At 41.2% G+C, this 19286-nt stretch overlaps 1 protein-coding gene and 1 non-coding gene across 2 annotated transcripts in view; one reads left to right on the top strand and one right to left on the bottom strand.

Annotated features, from left to right (window-relative positions):
- FHIP1A (FHF complex subunit HOOK interacting protein 1A) overlaps positions 1 to 19286 on the top strand; it is a 262975-nt gene that overhangs the window by 7098 nt on the left and 236591 nt on the right. The gene's annotated exons all lie outside the window — the stretch shown is intronic.
- On the bottom strand, positions 16905 to 17011 carry LOC133092866 (U6 spliceosomal RNA). The gene has a single exon (XR_009701216.1). It is a non-coding gene; the product is annotated as a U6 spliceosomal RNA (small nuclear RNA).

Raw genomic sequence — 19286 nt, 5'->3', positions numbered from 1 at the left:
TGTGCATCCTCAAAATGAAGATGATGCTGCCCATATTTATTGTATTAGGAAAAATGTTTCTTGATATTTTTTGGATGAAAAATTCTTTTGTAAAAAAAGAATTTCTTAGAATACAAGAGAAACTTCATTGTTTGTGTATAGTTCTTTTGATATTTTTTTCGTGGGAAGATGCAACATACCTTATGTATTAGTCTTGGTTACTGCCTGTTCTCTAACATTGTCACTTTTTTGGTAAGTTGAATATTTAAAATCTCTCCTGTTTGTGTATATTGCAGACTGTTTACAGTTTGCCTTATTTTAAGCAAGATGCAGTAATTTAAATGCTTATGAAAAATGTGACAATAGGACTTCCATTGACCTTGATTTGCTTCAGGAAATACCAGATAACCTGCTATTTACCTGAGTTGTATTAGAAACTTAATGGTTAATGCTAATCTCTTATCAACTTGATGAAGTTTGACCTTCTCTCAATTTCTTCCTTGTTCTTCTCCACTGGGTTCCTGTTGAAGACGTTGTGCGTCTGATTTGGAAACTGGACCCTGCAGCTGCTCTTGATGAATCAGCTTGTAAGTTGTGTTTAGGTGTCTGCAGGCTGGCTGTGTTGCCTCCTGCCTTATTTTCCTCTAAAGTAATCCCACCTCTTGATCATGTTTTAGGATTAGTTTGCCACCTAGGAGTGGTCATTCCTCCCCAGTGAATCACAAAAACGCATCGGTCTGATGAGGCTTCCTGACGCAAGACTGACGGATTCAACCTGCTGTCCTGCGGGCTTCTGTCAGGATGGGCACGCCAGAAGCAGACTCTCAACTTGGCTCCCTTCCCTATGTGGGTAATCCCTAAATCCGCGTCCTCATTGCTGACCTTTGGAATCCTCGGCTGGCTTCTCCAGTCCTGCTGCATAGGGTCTCCATTTCGATCCTGACATCAGATTAAACTGTAGGGTCACACGAGTAGCTCCTCTTAATCACCTAGCAGAGTATCTTATTTTCAATAGAATCCTGTACGTGTTTGTCATTGATGGTCTGCCTCTTGTTATCACATGGGCAATTATAATATTTTTTTACCTTGTTTTTGTTTCCAGTTTTTCTTTCTGTAATCCGTTTTCATGCCACAACCAGTTTGATTTTATAAAGCATAGCTTTGCTCATGTCTCTGATCACGGTCCTTGTTGCCTACTGGGTAATGACTCAGTTCAAGCTGTGATGGTTAAATTTAGGTACCAACGTGACTGGGCCACAGGGTGCCCAGAGATTTGGTTAAACATTATTCTGGGTGTGTCTGTGAGGGTGTTTCTGGATGAGATTAACACTGGAATTGGTAGACTGAGTAAAGCAGATGGCCTTTCCATTGTCGGTGGGCGTCATTCAATCCACTGAAGACCTGAATTGAACAGAAAGGCTGAGTAAGGGAGAATTCACTCACTCTGCCTGTTTTTGAGCTAGGGCATCCATCTTCTGTGCCTTTGGCCTCAAACTTGGACTTGAACTATATTATCAGCTGTCCTACTTCTCCGGCTTGCCGAGTGCAGACCTTGGGACTTCTCAGCCTTCATAATTGCATGAGCCAATTCCTTATAATAAACCTTTCTATCTGTCTCTCTCTATATATACACACACACATCTCCTTTATATATATGTCTCATGTTGGTTCTCTGTCTCTGGAGATCCCTGAGTAATACTCAAGGCATCTATGATCTGGTGCCCTGTTTAGATCCTCTGCTCTGGCTGCCGTGCTGATCTGTTCCTCATTCCTGAGCACACCTGCCTATTCCTTTTTCGCCATCTTGCTGGGACCAGTCCTTCCTCTTTCCAATTATTTCAGTGATGTGAATTCTTCAAAGCCCAGTTCAGAGCCTGTGTCCTCCTTTAAGCCTTTCTTGGCTATCTTTTCCTGTAGCAATTTCCTGGCATCTGAATCTCTGTACTGAAGTTTTAGGAATTTAGTCATTTGATGCTTTCTAGTGTTATCTTTTGTGTAATTATTCTTCTTCCCAATTATATTATAAACTCCATTAGGACTTGGATCAAGCTCTACGCTCCAAATCCTCCACTGTTCTTGGTTTTGCTTCACATTGTAGGTGGCCAGTGAGTGTTAACTGCTTTTGGCATGGACATATATACACTACCAAACATAAAATAGATAGCTAGTGGGAAGCAACCACATAGCACAGGGAGATCAGCTCGGTGCTTTGTGACCACCTAGAGGGGTGGGATAGGGAGGGTGGGAGGGAGGGAGATGCAAGAAGGAAGAGATATGGGAACATATGTTTATGTATAACTGATTCACTTTGTTATAAAGCAGAAACTAACACACCATTGTAAAGCAATTATACTCCAATAAAGACGTTAAAAAAAAAAAAAAAAAAAGCACTAAGGTCTACCAAGGAAGGAAAGGCAAGTGTAGGGCGTGTGTGCTCAGTCCCCCATCTTGAGCTCATGGAAGAAATGTCTAGTTCATTGCCCACAGGACCCAGAACTCTTTATCAATGCAGGGCTCCAGAAGGACTCTGCCAGCTGTTTGGGGTTGTTACTAGAAACGAAACTTATATATCATCCTCGACCTAGAGCCAACTATTCCTAAGAAAAAATTGTCATATTTAAAGTCCTGTTGAATTAGCCCTTTCCTGAGGTACTGCTTTGCACCTATTTTTGCTCTCATCTGCTTTGCTCTTCTCTCTTATAATTCCCTTTGCTCTGCCTCTGGCTAAGTTGTTTCATATCTTCCTCTGTAAATATGTTACGTAGCCTGTTGGTGTCAATAATTTTGAACAAGGGTGAAGAAGACAAAATATGGAAAATGAGCTGTATGTTCCTAGGCAATTTGGATTTGTCAAATTTTATGCACGTTTCATTCAAGCTCTGTTTGATTTTCCTCATTTCTCCTGCAATTGAATGTGGTTTTTTAAAAAAAGTTATTTTATTTATTTATCTTTGGTTGTGTTGGGTCTTCATTGCTGTGCGCGGGCTTTCTCTAGTTGCAGCGAGCGGGGGCTACTCTTTGTTGTGATGCGTGGGCTTCTCACTGTGGTGGCTTCTCTTGTTGCGGAGCATGGGCTCTAGGTGCACAGGTTTCAGTAGTTGTGGCTCGAGGGCTCAGTAGTTGTGGCTCGCGGGCTCTAAAGCGCAGGCTCAGTAGTTGTGGCACCCGGGCTTAGTTGCTCCATGGCATGTGGGATCTTCCTGGACCAGGGATCAAACCCGTGTCCCCTGCATTGGCAGGCAGATTCTTAACCACTGCGCCACCAGGGAAGTCCCTTGAATGTAGTTTTTGAGGAACATCATTGGAAATCTGACTCATTATGCTCTTTGGCACGCCTTTTAATCTGAGAGTATTGCAAACCCTCTGCACTTTCCATCCCCCTTCCCCTGCTCTCCTGCACTTATCTTCTAACATATTACAATTTACTTATTTATTATGCTTATTGTTTATCAGCTGTCTCCCCGAATAAGAACATAAAGCTCCACGAAGGGCAGGGATCTTGGCTGAATTAGTTTTGACCGTCTTTGGCTCTGTGTCCCAAGATGTAGACCAGTGCCTGCCATCCAGTGTTGTTTGAACTGAGTGGGCGTTTGTTAACTTGAAACTTTCCACCACCATATCCCCTAGGCTTTCTGTTGAATCCTCTGGGCTCTCTCTTTCTCTTTTCCTCCTTCTATTCGGACCTAGTTAGTTCTTTCAAACCATATGCCTACCTATTCCCCAGGTCTTTGCCTTTGTAACAGCCACATCACTGGCAGGGGTAATTTAGAGTCACAAAGCACTATCACATATACGATCTCATCTGAAGTATTTTTGAGTCTGTGATGGCAATGAATTCTTTAGGGCCTGTCTTTCACCAGAGTATGCAAAGTCTCGTCCCATCAGGGGATGCAGCCATTCTTCAGTGTGTGCTAGGCATACCCTCCCCTTGGCTGTGCTGTTGCCAAATTATAAATAAGGAGCATACCTCTTTGATAGCAGCTTCTGGCCTTCTAGGAACAATCATTATATTTCCCAGAAGAGTGTGTGTATGGTATAAGGCCCTCAAGTAAAGTGGTAAAAATGAGAAAGGAAAAAAGAGAAACAGACAACCACCAACACATTTATGGGACACTTTTCAATGGAAAGTACTTGGCTAGATGCTCAAAAACTATTATTGCCTCAAAGTTAATTTGATAGAGGGAGTTCCATGTTGCTGTGTCCAGCAGGAATTGGAGACGCAAGCATGGAATTGAAAACGTTGGCCTGAAGGATGCAGATCATGTAGAGATGAGAGCCGGTGGCTTTTAGGTTCTCCACCAGTAAATTGCTGTTCCTGTCCTCCTGGCCCCTGTCGTTGCTGAGCTAAGAAGACGGAGCCATTTTCTTCCTAAAGGGCTTCTGTTCTTGCCTCCAAGCCATGGGAGTGCTCAATAACATTAGTGTCTAATGATGACACAGGAATATTCCTGTGAGCAATTGCAGAGCTGAAGGCGTGTTACACATTGACAGGTGCTCACAAATCTCCTTTTGATGTTTTGAAATATCACTGCCAGGGGAGTTGTATACATCTTGTTCTGGCAGAGTGGTCTTAAATAAATATTCATTCCTTTTACCTATTACTTTAAGAGAAATGCCAGCATTTCATCTTCAGGCTGCCAGTAGCAATTTTGGAGAAATTGTATTATAACTTTTTCAAGATACTTATTTTCATATAGCGCATTTATTTATACCTTCATATATTAATGTTATTCTTATTGATGAAGGGACCTGCACTTTGAGGTTAGTGGAAAATCAGGGGTTAAATGGAGGTCTTTGATCAATTACAGTCTCTGGTAAATTAATTAGCAAGTTTCTATCATTGTTGGAGGCAACATGGGTGAGGTGGGAAGAGGATGCAATTTGGATGCAAATCTGGTTCAGATCCCTGCTTTACTATTTAATAAATGTGTGTCTTTGCACCATTTACTTTCCTATGATGAACCTCAGCTTCTTTATCTTTAAGTGGAGATAATAATGCCCATCCTAGGGGTATCCATGAGGGTTAAATAAGATAACTCATGTGAAGTGCTTACCATGGAAGTAATAATCAATACATGGTAATTGTTATTTATTACTGAAGCTCTATTAGCACTATTCTAGGGATTGTTTGGGGGTCTTTCAAAAGGTATGTAAGATATATGTCTGCAAGGCCACAAAAGATGGTGACATATGTATTTGACACACAAAAAAATCAGGACAGCATGTGATGACGTGTAATTTGTATAGAAAGTAAGTGCAAGAAACCAGGAAGGTAGAGGTCACTGTGGTCATAGGCTTCAAGAATCATGGTGGGGGTCATATTAGGATTCCTTTGGTTGTAAATTTTAGAAATTTAAACTGTACAGAAAGGGAATTTATTGGTTCGTATGGTCAAAGGTATGGGAGAAGTGAAGGCGGTCTTGGAAACCAAAACTGAAAACTCCTCTACCACCAAGACTCTCTGTGTCTTATCCCTACTTCTCTCTGAGTCAGTTTCCTCCACGTGGCTGGGGGCATGACTGCCAGAAAGGCAAGGATCACCCAGAAGGAGGGCCTGACTTTCTTTTAGTCTACATCTCAAAATCTCCGGAATGCCTCTGGTCGACTTCGCATGGGTGACACCCTTTTCCCTGTGGCCAGGGGCACAAATTATTTGGTAACTGGCAGCCCCATCTAGAAATACATATCCATAGTTAGGACGGGGAGAAGGGACAGTCTCCTGAAAGAAGGATTGTGTCATTCATAGAAGAAAGGAGGGTGCTGGATGGAGGAGCAGGAGGCGTGTTTACCTTTGAGGGGGAAGAGGGCAGCTTGAGCTGGTTGCAGGGTTAGAGGCAGGTGTGCAGAGCACTGAACCAAAGGCACAGAGTCCAGAATGAGAAGATGGGTTGTATTAGTGAAACAGGACCAGGTAGACTCAGGGTGAGTGGTTTGAAGGGGTTGGTTGAGGAGTTTGGACTGATCTGACGGGCATAAATCCTAAGAATCAACATCAAATTGACATAGACACGTTGGATCCTGGCTTTTGTTCTTTAAAAATAGGTTTCATATTCTTTTGTTTCACTTTCATCTATGTATGCATATTACATAGGTGTGTGTGTTTGTTGGACTGTGATGTAAAATGTACTTTTTAGATCAAAAAAGTTTGCAGGCCATTGTAGTTAAATTATACCGGCAAATAAAAGCACAAATAAATCTCAAAAAAAACAGGTTTCATATTGTAGGCTGAGTATTTGAATTGGTAACTTGAGGACTAAGTTGAGTACACTGGAGAAGTTACATTCATTGAGTACAGACAAGGTAGTCTTTGTAGTCAAGAGGCGGATGTCCGTCCTGGCACTACCTTAAAAATTAGATGTTGTCAAGCATTTATCTTACTTTTCCTGTTTTAAAAAAAACAAACAAAAACTCTGTATTTCAGAGTAACCAAATAGATTGTTTGAACAAAAATCTTATTTGTAGAAGAATTCCAGCTAGTAAATACAGAAGGAATGATATAAAGAAAATAGTATCATTTCGTTACCCCTAATGAAATAACAGATCTAGGGAATGATCATCTGTGACTGTGAAAACTATTAGGTCAAAGGCTGATTGGGAACTTTATAATTGATGGATCAGGCTGATAACCCCAGAACCCACTGATCAGTCTTAACATTACAAAAAGAGAAAGAAGTGAATACGTGCCCCCTAATTTGATGCAATAGGGAACATATAGAACCATCTCTGAAGTTTCTTGCCAAAAAGCTGAATGTGATTCTGATCAAGACTTTAGATCTGACTACTAGTTTATAAGAAGCATAGGAAAAAGAGGACCTTGTCAAAAAATACCATGGAGATGTGATCAGCCAAATCCAGAATGCAGAAATTTCTGTAGGTCAAGTTATTCAGTTTGTTCAGTAAATAAATGGCAAGAAAAACAAGGAAGAGGAACTATTATTTTTTCCCCCAAAGTCAGTGTCAGATAAGTGTTTTTATTTATTGTATTTTTATTTATTATTTTTTTAAAAGTGGCATTGAGACTTAAGAGACATAACTATGTTTGGATCTTGGTTTGGCTAAATCAACATAAAGTTATAAATTATAAATATAAAATTATGAGACAATTTGGGAAATTTAAACTCTGGATATTAGACAAATTAAAGGACTCTTAAAAAAAGGGAATGATAATTATATTATTATTAAAAAAGAGTCTATTTCTTAAAGATACATACTGAAATTTTTTTCAGATTACGTGATATTGTATTAGTTTCCTATGACTGCGGTAACAAATTAACACAGACTGGGTGGATGAAACAAAAGAACTTTATTCTCTCTTAGTTCTGGAGGCTAGAAGTCTAAAATCAAGGTGTAGGCAAGCCCATGCTCCCTCTGAGATGCTAGGGGAGAATTCTTACCTCTTCCAGGTTTGGAAGCTGTCCTTGGCTTGTGGCTACATCTCTCTGCACCGTCTCGTGGCCTTCTCCTCTTGGTATGTCTGTGTCTCATCTCCCTCTGCCTGTCTCCTATAAAGATTCATGTGATTGCATTTAGGGCTTACTTGGATAATCCAAGATAAATTCCTCCTTAAGATCCAAAGTTACAGTCACAGTTGTTTGCCATGTAAAGTAATATTCACAGCTTCGGGGGATTAGGAAGTGATATATTTTTGCAGACCATTTTTTCTGCTTATTTCAGATATAATATATGAAGTTTGCTTTAAAAGAATCCAGCAGAGGAAAGGAGTGGGAATGGGAGATTATGAATAGCTATACATTGTTAATTCTTTAGCCGAGTGATGGCAGTTCATCATACTACTCTCTCAACTTTGTATGTATTGAAAATTTCCATAATAAAAAGTGAAAAACAGAAAAGGTAAACCAAAATGCCTCAGTAATCAGGTCCTCTCAGAATCTGGAACATACCATATTAAGCCCTGATAAATACAAACCTCCATTTTTTTCTGTTCATAAAAATTAGATATGAGACATCTAACATCCTCGTTAATCCTTCAAGCTTTTGCTGCCTTTTCAGACATACTTCTTGGTGCTTCTCAAGAAAAGTAAAGGGTGAATGACTATCCCTTCACTTGGAATTCAGAAGTTGTAAGACCTGAGACTTAGATAAGAACCCCTTTTGCTCTTCCTCACTGAAATGCTGGTGAGTGTGTGAAGGGGCATGGTCCACTTAGGAAACTCATGGGCCAAGTGACATCATGACATCTTTGTCAAGCAGATGAAATCATGAAAGGGTCAACATCTTTACTATAGGGCCCATCTTTCAACTGTGTGTGTGTGGTTTTGTTTGTCTTTGTTTTTTAAAAAAATTTTATTTATTTTTGGCCATGTTGGGTCTTCATTGCTGCACACGGGCTTTCTCTAGTTGCGGTGAGCGGGGGCTACTCTTCATTGAGGTGCACGGGTTTCTCGTGTGGTGGCTTCTCTTGCTGCAGAGCACGAGCTCTAGGCGCACAGGCTTCAGTAGTTGTGGCGCACAGGCTTCAGTAGTTGTGGCGCGCAGGCTCAGTAGTTGTGGCTTGTGGGCTCTAGAGTGCAGGCTCAGTAGTTGTGGTGCACAGGCTTAGTTGCTTCGCGGCATGTGGGACCTTCCCGGACCAGGGCTCGAACCGGTGTTGCCTGCATTGGCAGGTGGATTCTTAACCACTGCGCCACCAGGGAAGTCCCCAGAATTTTTATTTCTTAAAATACCACTATATGCCCAATTCAGGCTTAAGTGTATGTGTTACAGAGGATAATGACTGTCAAGACAGTGTTTTAGGCAATTCAAGTTACTTCACATATACTTTAGTTGCTTAATGATTTTTTTAAAGGAAGGAAAACAGAAATTCATATGCAGAGTCTCCGATCAAGTAATGCCTGGGTTGTGATTTAAGTCGCCAAAAGCAGCATGTTTAAATATGCATTTAGCCTTTAGAAGTCAGTTTATTAACATGCCGTGGTTTTCTTTCCTCAGTGGTTTTCATACTGAATTTGTTTCTTTCCAAGTAAAAACCTGCATTTTGAAGGGGTGTTATAGACTGTAGTTGCACAGTCTCAAAATTAGACATTTTTTAGCTCATGGAATTGGAATTTAGCTGGTACATTTGTTGTTGATATGAGACTGCTAAAACCCAGTTTCCTCCATTATGTTTGTTCTGAGTGTGGTACAAATTGACCTGTATACATCAGACACAAGAACATGTGGCCAATTCAGTACAAAATTCAACTTTTTGTGGTATATGTGTATTCATAGAGTTTATAAGGCTGACTACCTTTTGAACTTCTTACTACATTGCTATGACATGGTAACCCAGGCCTACTGGAGAGCTGTATCTTTTGGAGGGTGTGGACTACAAGTGGCATATCATAGTAATATAGGTGTAAAAGTGACTTTTCCATGTGGGTGAAGTCATTGGTGGAAGAACAGTTTAAAATCCTTGCAAGTCTCTTGGGCATTCTAGTTGCTTACTAAATGGTTTATTATAAAACTTGATGGTGATTATTAAATCTCTCAGCCATTCCCTCCTTTTAGAGTTGTAAAATCACCTGATTTATGTACCTTATAATAAGGGAGAAATGATGTATGGAAATAATTGAGATAATGGTTTACATTTCACTTGATATAGTATCATGATAATCTGTTCTGCATTTTTTAGTGTGTTTTTGTGCAAGGAAGAAATATTTACTCAGTAATAAGATATAGGTTCTTTTATTACCCAGGTGTAGCTCAGTTTTTCAGGAACATACATTTTTACATAAAATGAGATACTTCTTAAGTTTTGTTTTTCTCTTTGTTACTTTTTCTTCTTTATCTAAAAGAAGATAAAACTGATGCAGAACTCTGAAAAAGAACTCTGACATTTGCATGACGTTTTTTGGTTTGCAAATAATTAACAAATAAGGAATTCTTAGGCAAAACCAAAGCATTTTCTTTGAGTAAATAACGAATATAGAATACCATCCAAACCTTTAGTGCTTTTACATCCTTAGTGTCTCTTAAATCCATTCATTTCTCTCATCTGTGTTAGCTCCACCCTCTCTTCTAGATTTTTACAATAGATTCTTTTTTAAAAAAAATAAATTTATTTATTTATTTTTGGTTGCGTTGGGTCTTTGTTGCTGTGTGCAGGCTCTCTCTAGTTGCGGCGAGCGGGGGCTACTCTTCATTGTGGTGCGCAGGCTTCTCATTGCAGTGGCTTCTCTTGTTGTGGAGCATGGGCTCTAGGCATGGGCTTCAGTAGTTGTGGTGCACGGGCTTCAGTAGTTGTGGCTCACGGGCTCAGTAGTTGTGGCTTGCGTGTTCTAGAGCGCAGGCTCAGTAGTTGTGGCGCACGGGATTAGTTACTCCGTGTCATGTGGGATATTCTCGGACCAGAGCTCGAACCTGTGTCCCCTGCACTGTCAGGAGATTCTTCACCACTGTGCCACCAGGGAAGTCCCCTCTTTCATTTCTTTTTTTTTTTGGCCACATGGTGCAGCATGTGGGATCCTAGCTCCCTGACCAGGGATTGAACCCATGCCTCCTGCATTGGGAGCACGAAGTCTTAACCATTGGACCGCCAGGGAAGTCCCTCTTTCACTTCTTAATGTACCCATAGTCTTTTAAAAAGCCACAGAGCCTTTGCACATGCTGTTCACAATACTTGGAACATCATTCTCCTCCACCCCCACCGTCTCCATACCTCTCCCCACATAGTCCCCTTTGTTTTTATTAGTTAACTCGTATCTATCTTCAGCTCAAACTAATGCATTTCCTCAGGGAAGCCTCTTTACACTAGCTGGGTCTCACTATTATATGCTTGTTGAAATAACTTTCTAGGCCCCAGATGCAGCCGCTTCTGCCCAGGGTGCCACCTCAGCAAACTGACACTTAGATGATTCTGGTGTCCCTGAAACCCCTCTGCTTGACCAGGAACGCAGTGAGCATAGCTAGTCAGCCAGTCTGCAAGGGCCAGGCCAGCTCTGGGCCTTCTCACTCCAGACGAGGGTGACTGTGCGGCCCTAGTTGATCACCGATGTTTTCTATTTTTCTCTTCCTTGTTCTATTAATTAATTAATTTATGCATGCTGCATTGGGTCTTAGCGCGGCATGCGGGATCAGTTGCGGCATGTGGGATCTAGTTCCCTGACCAGGGATTGAACCCAGTTCCCCTACGTTGGGACCTTGGAGTCCCAGCCACTGGACCACCAGGGAAGTCCCTCTCTTCCTTGTTCTATATTCTTTATCCTATGAAAGCTTCCAGCTGTCCACCCCATTTTGCAGTTCTCCACAAGGAGATTGTCCGTTTCATAAGTGTTAAATAAAGTTTGTTTGTATCACCTCATTGTCTTCTTTAATCATTTCTTAATAGGTTTTTGCATCACCATATGTCTTTTTTTCCCACTGGACTGACTTATGGGTTATAATTTGTGTGCTTATGTAAATCGTCTTCACGAGGACAGGTAGTGGGCCTGCTCACCATCATCTTGCTAGGATTTAACACAGTACTTGGCACGTATTAGGTGCACCATAAATATTTGTTGAATGAATGAATAATGTGGAAAAGTGGAATCAGATATAGCTGCTACCTTATTAAGTGCACGTACAATGCCAATACCAAAGACATCCTAAAAAGCGTAAGGTGCCCTTCAGAGAGGTCGTCTAGGGAGGCTGTCTGCTTATTCCATAGCTGCTGCCCTTAGAAAGAGAGTTTGGAATAGTTTTAAAGAACTGTCTTTGGAAGTATTAGTTTACAAGCCGCATAAGGAAAGCACTTGTTCTTTTGATTAAAAATAAAATCCAGGGGCTTCCTTGGTGGCGCAGCGGTTGGGAATCCGCCTGCCAATGCAGGGGACACGGGTTCGTGCCCCGGTCCGGGAGGATCCCACATGCCGCGGAGCGGCTAGGCCCGTGAGCCACAACTACTGAGCCTGCGCGTCTGGAGCCTGTGCTCCGCAACAAGAGAGGCCGTGATAATGAGAGGCCCGCGCACCACGATGAAGAGTGGCCCGCGCTTGCCACGACTAGAGAAAGCCCTTGCACAGAAACGAAGACCCAACACAGCCAAAAATAAATAAATAAATTTATAAAAATAAATAAGTAAATAAAGACAGTGCATGCGTTTGGGGAGAAAACAAAGGGAATATATTTGGGAAGATTTAAAGGAGGGATTTCAACTTAAAAAATAAAATAAAATAAAATCCAGCTTGATGATTCCCTTTATTTTCTCAATGTATTTCCAACTTACAGATATCAAATTCCACTTTCAAAGACCCAAATTTGTCACAGTTGAAGATTTCAAAAGAATGTTATATACGTGAAGGCAGCCTTAAAAGATTTGTTCCTAAGATGTCTTGAGCATTGGCGGGCATTTTTGTAACGAGCGTGTAGTCTTTGAAGGGGCTAATACTCCTGTGGATGTGTGGGCTCTGCTGTTTCTGTGAAAATCTTTGATGAAGTCGCTCTTCATGCCGTAGGATGTCTCACTTTTGCTTCTGGCCATGAGGCAGAGGGATGCATTTTACTCTCAAGTCATTCATTTCATCTTGGTGCTTCCCATCCTCCATGGGCAAAATACATTTTGCAAAGTTTGTGGTTTTTTTTTTTTTTTAAACCAGGAGGGAATGTAATAGGGAATTGAATTAACTATTATCAAGTGTTTTAAATTCCTTAGATGTTGAGTTCTGTGTTTGGGAAAAGTCCCTGTTAGTGTGAAAGATCACAGAACTGGGACCACATTCTTCCACTGAAAAGTATCAGGGATTCTTGCCAAGTTCTGCTATTCAAGATTATTTATTCAGTATTTTTGTTGATTTTTTTTTTTTTAGCCACTATCGCTTAACCTCTTTTGTGGTAGGTATTGCCCCTTTACCTCCTGATTTTGGAAGGAAGTTGCTTTGCCTACTCCCTCTCTCCAACACCCTAAATCAGCATGGATTTTAAGTGGGAGTAACTGAATTTAAAATAACACATCTGGGCTTCCCTGGTGGCGCAGTGGTGAAGAATCTGCCTACCACTGCAGGGGACACGGGTTCGAACCCTGGGCCGGGAAGATCCCACATGCCGCGGAACAACTAAGCCCGTTCACCACAGCTACTGAGCCTGTGCTCTAGAGCCCGTGAGCCACAGCTACTGAAGCCCACGTGCCACAACTACTGAAGCCCGTGCGCCTAGAGCCTGTGCTCCGCAACAAGAGAAGCCACCGTAATGAGAAGTCTGCACACCATAACAAAGAGTAGCCCCTGCTCACCACAACTAGAGAAAGCCTGCGTGCAGCAATGAAGACCCAATGCAGCCAAAAATAAATAAATAAATAAATAATTTAAAAAATAAAATAAAATAAAATAGCACAGCTACGCCTGTGCCTTTTAATCTCTGGGAACGCTTTTGGTGGTACTGAACCAATAACTGCCGCTATTGAAGATTATCTTCAAGCGGGACATTTGTCACAGCTCCATTCAGGTCACCATTAGCACTGTGCTTTTTGCTTGTTGACTTTTGAGAAAATGCATTCAGACGCTCAACATGGTGTAGGCGCTCTCAGAATAGTGGACAGCACTGTCAGCTCACAAGGTGGCCAGCCTTAGCTAGGCGGCCAACAGAAGTTCTACTGACCTTTTATTCTCAAGGGTTCTTGTTTTCACCTGAGCAACAGAGATTTGGCTTTCAGTTGCTTTTTGTTTGGTTTACTACTTGACAGTAAAGGCTTACATTTTCATATTGCTTCCGTGCTGACAGTATTTACTTATGCAAAAAATATTTTTGTGCCTCCTTGTGCAAATACTTTCTGTGCCAGGCAATAATATCAAGATTTGTGAGAGAATGATCTTTTGAATTCCGTCTTTTAAAGATTGGTTCTATGCTAATTATCTTCCTTGGCAGGTCACTGCTTTTTATTAAATAAGGCTCTTAGAAAAAGACCTCTTAATGTTTGTGCAGAAGACTCACTGTGTTCTCCGCCCATCTGCGTGAATCTCAGTGAATCCTGTCTGTGACTGAGTCATAACCTCATACCTGATCAGTGACATTCATCTGTGTGAGTCCTGGCTAAGCACTCCCTACGTCCCGGCGGAATTGTCCTCCAGAGGGATTTGAATGCATTTTGATTGAGATGCACTTACATTAGCATTAAGCCCTTTATTATTATTTTAAAAAAATAAATCGTCCCATCTTAAGCCAGGGTCATGTCACTGTGTAATGTATATGATGGGTCTAGTTCTTGTACGCATCACTTATCTGATTGTTGTGCTGTTTCCTGTGTGGGAAAGAGAATTGCCCTTCCGTGTGAGGTAGTGCCACCTTGGGCCACTCACTATGTTGCTGTGACTCCAGAAAGTCTTAAGAATGATGGCAGTCATGTGCTCAAGTCACCTGTGCTTTCTGGATGAGTGCTGAAGGGCTGTAAGGTCATGAAAAGTTAATGGAGAATTAATGCCTTGTAAACATAATCCACTACTATTTTAAATAATGACCCACTCAAGTTCAGGCGACATATATTAAAATAGTCTAACATGAGTTAGAACGATTTAAGGCTGGTAAAGAAGGGGTAATAAAGGATTTAGGACTGGCTGTTCATTTAGCTGTGAAGTAAATAGACTGCTCTGCCTGAGAGGTCCTCCTAATCTTCTTCTAAGGAGGAAGCTGAAGGGAGGTTAAATAGTGTGCTCAAAGTCACATACCTGAGCAGTGCCAGAGCTGGGACCCGAACCCAGACCTCTCTGACAGCACCGCTGGTAATCTTCACTCTGCAGTGCTGCCTTCCCCCTGGGAGGGAGGCATCCTGTGTCATAAGAAATAATACAGATTCCTCTATATTGACGAGATGAGACAAATTCAGATTTAGAAGATAAAAGCTCGAGTAAGGTATTAATTTATTGAACTACCTGTTCAATTTAATAGAAATCTATCAAGGACCTCCTATGTATAAAGCACTACGCTAAGTACCAGAGTAGGATATCAAGATCACTAACTGTCAGAGCTCGTAAAATATGTACAAAAATAACTTTTATACAAGACAGAATTCATTCAGCAGACTTTTTTTTTTTTTTTTGGCACTATGGTGTGCCAGGACTGGGCTAGACAATGAGAATCATGCATCAATTTATCAATTCATCCTACGCTTTTGATCACCTAGTATGTGCCAGGCACTGTTTTAGATGCTGGGAAAATAGTGGAGATCAAAGCAAGCAAAGTCTGTGTTCTCACTGAGTGTACATTCTCGTGGGAGAGACACACTAAATAAACAAGAAAAGACCCGTTCTGCAGGGAATTAAGCTAGGATGGTGTGCAGAGAGCTGACTACGTTAGACTGCAGAGATAAATAAGATTTGATCCTTGCCCTGGAGGAGGTAGACGTGTAAACAGCGAACTACAATACAGTAGAATCAACATGTGCAGTGATTCACGTATGAACAAAGTGCTGTGGAGGGAACCCTGAGGGGTGACGGTGAGCCGTGTGCTGCCAGGACCGGGTGTGTGTTTGGGATGGCAATTGTGGAGCGGTCTCATGCATAGGCTAGACAGCGAGAGGCTGATGGTAGGCTATGATCATTCCTCTGGGATTACAGCCCTAGACAAGTGCAGGGGGGAGGCGGCAGGAGGAAGTGGTACTTCTCACAGAGAGGATTATGGAAGGCTTCCTGAATGAGGTGGCTTTTAAACTTGGTCTTTAAATATGTAGAGGTGAAGGGGAGGGCATCTCAGGGCCATACTACTGTGAACAAGAGGAAAGATGGAGCTTCCTTTGGGAGTGGCTAGACTTACGAGTTTATGGACTGGCTGTAGCATAGGGTGTGTAAGAGAGAAAGCCACTGCAGGCTTAGGTAGACTGGTTTGCTTCAGGTAAGCAGAGGGAAACTGCTACAGGTTTTTTTCTTTAGTAGACTGACATAGTCACAACTTTAGAAATATTATTCTTGCAGTAGTGTATATGAGAAATTGGAGTGGGGAGAGAGAATACAGTAATTCAGGAGGCTGTTGTGATGGCCCTGAGGTACTGGGGATCTGATCTAGGAAGGTGGCCCTGGGGCTGGAGTAGAGAACGTGGGCCAGTCGTGCAGGGAGAATAGTCAGGCAGACTGCTGATCAGATGTGGGCAGTTACGGAGAGGAAGGAAAAAAATTGATTCCAAGGATGTAAGCCCAGGTGACTGAGAGGATAGGATTTCTATGACAAACTGAGGATGGCAGAAGGAAGAATGTGTTTGAGAGGACAGATAACTTAGATTAGTTTGGGACTTGTGGAGTCAATGGTGCTGGTAGGACCTTGAGGTAATAGTGTCAGATACGTACATGAAAAGGAGACTTTAGCTCTGGGTTAGAAGATGTAGATTGGGGAGATAATTAAGTAGTTCCAGTTGTGGAATAGATGAAACTGGTCAGGGACTTACTTGTTCAAAGAGAGAAAGGCGGTAAGGATGGAAACTTAGAAGCATCATAATTTTGGCTATTTATTTTAATTTTTGTTCTTGCACTTTACTGCTAATAATCTCTTAAACGACACTGTTGGACTTCCAGCTCTTTATTCTCAGCTCAGTCGGCCATGTTGCTTGAAAAATTGGGCTCCTTGGCCATATTATCTTGACTCCATTGTAGAATTCAGTTTTAATCTGGGACAACATAAAAAAACCAGCTTTGTGACCTTATTTGCCATTGAGATGTTATTGGGAAATTTTTCCATCACATCTTTCAGTGTCTCCTAGAGCAGCTCTTTCACAGTAAGTGATAAGAAACAGCTTTGCTTCCCTGAAGGAGTGTAGATGTTTGTTCCTTATAGAAAATCATATAACTAATCACATTGACATTTTTCACCTTGGCTGCTAGGAAGCACAGACTCGAATTCTCTGCTTAACTGTAGTAACTGTGTAGGACTCAAATAGGTCTCCAAATTTGAGTTCTATTCCAATATCTCTTATGCCAGCCACAGTCTTCATTTTCTTCTCTAATTTATGCTTTCCTTGGTCATGATTTTTTAAAAATATGCAGTGGTTCACGAATTTGCGTGGCATTCCTGTGCAGGGGCCAGGCTAGTCTTCTCTGTATCGTTCCAGTTTTAGTGTATGTATTGCCCAAGTGAGCACTCCTTGGTCATGATTACTAATTTCCTTCCTTAATCCACGTATTTCTCATAAGCTATCTCAGATTCCTTGTAGAATGAGATGAGGGCTAAATAAATAATGCCACTATGGTGTTCACTGTATGAATGAGATATATTGAATACTTAGAATGTTACAGATCAGTACATAAATAGAAGGACTTATCACATTTTAAATTTATATGTTCTTTGTTTTCTATGAACTTTGTCTTAATTGTTAGTTTTTAGGCAAATGGTACATATAATCACAGACTGTAAAACTAAATGAAAAATGATGCAACGTAGGAGCCAAGTTCATGAGTAAATATTTGCACACTGACCCAATCCACTCTGCCTCTTGATGAGTTATTCATTTCCAGGTGTATGAATCTTTGCAAAAGAATTGGAATTTTTTTTTGTCAGTCATTCATAAATTTTAATAGTTGGTCCATTTGGAAACTTGGAGTTGATGTCATTAATGGCCTGGTACTAATCACTGGAATTTGAGCTGATATGATCTAGTAATGCTTTTATTGTCAATCAGTGTGTGCAAACCCTGCCTCAGAAGACTGTGTAGTGTTCCCTGTTGAGCAATGAGCAGGTCACTGGTTGGGGAAAAAGAATTGGCCTCTTACCACCCATCATTCTTAGATTCTGTCGTCTAAAGAAACATCTTCTTTTTTAGGAGGAAACTTTTGCTTTTAGTGATTGGATGAAGAACTAGATTCCTTTATAACAAAAGTCTTTTAAATTAAGATAGCCAAATAATTAAGGGGGTATCTGTGACTATCGCTATTTGCCCTGTGTAGCCTCCAGCAGAAATTCTACCCCAATTTTAAACTTGACAAAGTGTCATCCTTCCCTCAAACGATCCTGTCAGTTCTTATAAAGTGGGGAAACTATGAACCTATGCTGATATAAATTCTTTAAAAATTTATTTATTTATTTTTGGCTGCGTTGGATCTTTGTTGCCTCATGCGGGTTTTCTCTAGCTGCGGCGAGCGGGGGCTACTCTTCATTGCGGTGCGTGGGCTTCTCATTGCGGTGGCTTCTCTTGTTGCGGAGCACGCACTCTAGGCACGCAGGCTTCAGTAGTTGTGGCACACGGGCTCAGTAGTTGTGGCTCGCGGGCTCTCGAGTGCAGGCTCAGTAGCTGGGGCACACAGGCTTAGTTGCTCCTTGGCATGTGGGATCTTCCCGGCCCAGGGCTTGAACCCATGTCCCCTGCATTGGCAGGCGGATTCTTAACCACTGCGCCCCCAGGGAAGCCCGCTGATATAAATTTAAGTGGTACAAAAAACTTTGTAGAATCAAGTGCATATTAGATGAGATACTTTTAGGAACTTTGTTTTAAAAATAGTAATTCTTAGATATAAGTCACTTTTGTCTGTTTCAACTGATGACCTACTTTCTATTTACATGAAATGTCAAATGTTGACATCAGAATATCTTTGTGATTCTGTTTGTATAAGGATAAATGAATTCAGTTAAATAACACAGTGTTTTTTACTTATTTGGACCCCATCTCATTCCCCCCAGAGAAATGCAGTTATTCTCAATGTGTCAGTCATGCTTCACGATCTTCTGCACGTGTGGAGTTTGCAGTCATGGTAGAGCTGAGGCCTGCTCTTCTGCCTCTTGTCCATGTTAGATTTCTTGGTTTTCATTAGAGCTTCTCAGCCCTCTTCAAACTTACCCTTGTTTATTGTAAAAAAAATATCCTTAGGATTTTTATTACATTTAACAGAACCTTCTCTTAGAAACCATCGGTTGAATTGCTTTCTGATCTCAGTAGCAAAAATAGTTGTTCTTTCTCTGAGCAACTGGTTTATTTTTACCCCAGGGACACTGAATCTTATAATGGATCATGTTTCCCTCTACATGTTGGCTGCAGCAAAGCTCAGAGTCCCTCCTCCCCCTTAAATGTCTACAACACCTCAATTCTGGCTCTCATTCTACCTTGTGGCTACAGTGACTGGTACGGTTATCTAATCCTACTAGTTTTAAAAGCTGTTTGAAGACAAGGATTCTACTACTTTTGTTTATATTTTTTACAGTGCCATCACAGTGTCTTGCACCCATTTGGCACTCAGATAATAGCTGTGACTAGGGCATTCAAAAATAGCTTCATGTTGGGCCCTCCATGGTGATAAGGATAAGGAGAAAGAAATATGTAGTATGCCAGTGGAGGTTTTGAAATATGCTGAGGGTCAGAGGGATTGTATGTTTAAAAATATGGCACAATGAAACGGGATGCTGCTAAGGATGAGAAAAGAATGTTG

Source organism: Eubalaena glacialis, chromosome 5, assembly GCF_028564815.1.
Source record: "Eubalaena glacialis isolate mEubGla1 chromosome 5, mEubGla1.1.hap2.+ XY, whole genome shotgun sequence".
Lineage (NCBI taxonomy): Eukaryota > Metazoa > Chordata > Mammalia > Artiodactyla > Balaenidae > Eubalaena > Eubalaena glacialis.
The sequence above is the reverse complement of the archived record's forward strand: the minus strand, read 5'-3'. Positions and strand labels throughout refer to the sequence as shown.